The sequence below is a fragment of the Marmota marmota genome, unplaced genomic scaffold (assembly GCF_001458135.2).
Source record: "Marmota marmota marmota unplaced genomic scaffold, marMar, whole genome shotgun sequence".
NCBI classification, from domain to species: Eukaryota; Metazoa; Chordata; class Mammalia; order Rodentia; family Sciuridae; genus Marmota; species Marmota marmota.
This window is the reverse complement of record NW_025999945.1, coordinates 3,351,051-3,354,621: the sequence shown is the minus strand read 5'-3', so window position 1 is coordinate 3,354,621 and position 3,571 is coordinate 3,351,051. Positions and strand designations below refer to the sequence as shown.

Sequence of the window (3,571 nt, the reverse complement as noted above, 5' to 3'; positions counted from 1 at the left end):
TATGCTGGGCCATAAAACAAACCGTAACAGATTTTAATGAGTTAAAATCATACAAAAGGCATTTTGTGACCATAATTGCTGGGTTTTTGTGTGACTAAAAGTCTCAGGGGTCACTCCAGTTAATTTGGGCTAATTGGGCTGCACAAAATAACCACACAAGAGACACAAATACCTTTCTCTTTGGGGTCGCTGTGACGGCTCCTCTGACCTTAAGGGTCTGCAGGGAGAGAGTGAGAGCCTGTACTGACCCCTTTTATTGAGGAGAAGCTATTCAAATGAGGCAAGGGGTCAGGTTTCAGGGGGCTGAGTCTATCATCATGCTGTCCACTGTTAGCTGGTTGATTGACACCTGGGTAGGCCACACCCAAAGGGCCCAGTAAGAGAAGGGGACACACACAAGGCACTTCCATGGAAGATTCTATCCTAAACAGGGCAAGGGGTTATATTACAAAGGAACAGGTGAGCATAGCTCCACCCATGGGGCTGTAGCAAGACACACCAATGCAGACAACCCAAGAAGGGTGGGGAAAGCTCTGTCACATTTCTGTGATTGAGTGCCTCAGCACCCAGCCGGGGAGTGTGACCCAGTCACGTGCAAGGTTGGTCTCCCACACATAATGGAATTAAACAATAAGAGAAAGGTGTTTTGGAACATACCCAAATATTTGAAAATTGATCCACACAGTTCTCTAGAACTCATTGATGAAAGAAAAAGTCTCAAGAGCATATAGAATATATATTTTTAACTGAATAAAAATAAATACCTAACATAAAATTTGTGTTTTGTAGCTATAGCAATGCTTACAGAAAGATTTATAATACTGAGTATGTGCAATAGAAAAGAATAAAGGCCTTGAATCTATAATCTAAACTTCTAACTTAAGAAACCAGAAAAAGAAGATTTATTAAGCCCAAAGAAATCAGAAAGGAGAAAACTATCAAGAGCAGAAATCAATGAAATTGAAAATAGGAAAAAAAAAAGAGAGAGAAAGCACAATGAAATAAGACACTGATTCTTTAAAAATAAAATGGCTAAACCACTATCCATACTGTCCCAGAAAAAAAAAAAACAACAACATTAGAAACAAAATGATCAATATCAGAAATAGAAAAGAGGACATTAAAAGTGTTAGAACAATAATGGAATATTACAAATACACCATATCTTCAAATTTGACTCTTAGAGATTAAATGGACTTATTCTTTGGAAGACAAACTATCAAAATTACCTCCAGAAAGAAGGCAAATAAGAAAAATTTAGTATGTTGTTTAGTATACCTAAAAGAGAAATTGAATTTTAGTCAAAAACTTTCAGCAAACCAGTCTCCAAACCCAGTTAGTTTGATGAATTCTACCAATTGTTTAAGGCAAAAAAAAAAAAAAAAAAGATGAGGGAATACTTCACAATTTATTTTATGAGATTGATTACTCACACAAAACAAGACAAAGGCCTTGTAAGAAAAGAAAATTAAATCAATATCTCTCCTGAAAAGCAAAATCAGACAAAGTCTTAATGAGAAAGAAAAGTAGAATAATACTCATGAGCACAGACACAAAAATTCTCCACAAAATATTAGGAAGTCAAATCCAACAACATACAAAAGGGCTAAAGTATCTTGACTACATGATTTATCCCGAGAATGGAAAGCTGACTCAAAATTTAAGACCAGTCAATATAACTTATGATATTAACACTAAAGAAGAAAAATAATCTGAACAATAGATTTACCAAAAATATTTTATAAAATTCATTATTCATTTTTCATAACAATTTTAGCAAAATAGGAATAGAAGGGCATCTACAAAAAAAAAATCCTTAAAGCCATTACTGCATTTAGTGGTGACAGATTGATTAGAAAGGAAAAAGCAAAAGTACCTTTAATCAAAAACACCATTATTATTAATGGAAAAAATCACAAGAATCTATTAAAAAACACTCTAGTAGTATTAAATGAATTTGAGATCACAGGATACCTCATCAATACATGTATATATCAATCATGCTTCTGTATTCTTGCAGTGAACAAATAAAAGTCAAAATTATAAAACAGTATTATTTATATTAGCACAAAAATACTGATGAAATAAATCAATGAAAGCCCAAATAAACTTGATGTATCATGTTCGTGGAATGAAAGATCCAACATAGTTAATATATTTATTTTCCCCATAATGATTTTTAAATATGACACTCTTGCACACAAAAATATCAGCAATAAATTTTTAGTTATTGACAATATAATTCTGATATTTATACATACATGGAAATGAAAATGAATTATAATACATTGTAAAAACTTATTTTCAGTACTAGGGTTTAAACCCAGGGGCCACTAAACTACATTCCCATCCCTTTTTATTTTATTTTGAGATAGGTCTCGCTGTGTTGCCCAGGCTGGACTCACACTTGCCAATTTTGTATTATTCTGCCTCGGCCTCCTGAGTAGCTAAGATTACAGATGTGTACTACTGCACCAGGCACAATGTAAATTTTTTTTTCTTTGAGGGTGTGGAGGAGTTCTGATAATAGCCAGAAAGCCAGCTAGACAATTTCTAAAAGAGCTGAAACTTTTGTAAAACATTAAAAAAAAACTTTGAGAACTTATACTATCTGAATTATGAAACATAGTCCAAATTTAGACCCATACTAATATGAACAATTGATTGTTGTTGCTGGAAGAAACTTAGAAGTTAGGGAAAGCTAATCCAAAATACAAATGAGTATCTGTCTCTGAAGGCCAAATAGCTGCCCTGTTGGTGATAGAAGGTTGTCCACTAAATAACCCTGACAATAAATGCTGGCTTTTGAAAATTTTTGAAATTTTTTTCTGCCTTTGGAAAACTGAAGCGTTGACAGTAGCAGTCAAATCAGTTTTGATAAGACAAAGTCCATATAGCTGAGTCCATATAGCTGAGTCCATACAGAGCTTCTCTTCTTGATTCTATGGCCACTTATCCTGGGCCCATTAGGCAAGCCTCTTTGACAGAGGCTAAATTACATTAACAGGATAAATATGTGTGGAAGAGTTAACTCAAATGCCTGGTTGCTCAAATGTTGCATATTCTCAAAAAAGCTGGCTTGTATAATTGGCCCTTTTCTGGTTCTTGGTAACTGAGTTCTTAGATAGGACTCTTGTGTATGCACAGAGCCTGTTCCTGCTCATCTAGATTCTGCAAGCAGTGTAATTGATGGTGAACACCTTCCTTTCTCTGGTGGGTTTAAAATTTCATAAATTACAATGTCATAGACACACGGTACCTTAAAAAACCCCAATAAAAACTCTGGTCATAAGCTTGAGTGAGATTCTGTGGTAGAAAAATTATCTTACATATTGCTGCAATTTGTTGCTGGGGAATCAAGTGCACCTTGTGGACTCAGGGGAGAGGATTCCTGGAAGCCCATGCTTGGTGACCTCCAGACTCTGTCAGATATACCTTTTCTCTTGATTGACCTGGATTCATATCTTTTTGCGTATATATGCATATATTTACATATATATGGAGTTTTACATACATATTACATTATATTATATATAAAATATAAAATTAATTTAAAGTTCTGTGAGTCCTT

At 34.3% G+C, this 3,571-nt stretch overlaps 1 non-coding gene across 1 annotated transcript; it reads right to left on the bottom strand.

The window, feature by feature from the left end:
* Window positions 1-2,511: 2,511 nt before the first annotated feature.
* LOC125616448 lies at window positions 2,512-2,573 on the bottom strand. The gene has a single exon (XR_007347078.1). It is a non-coding gene; the product is annotated as a U7 small nuclear RNA (small nuclear RNA).
* Between the last annotated feature and the right edge of the window lie 998 nt (window positions 2,574-3,571).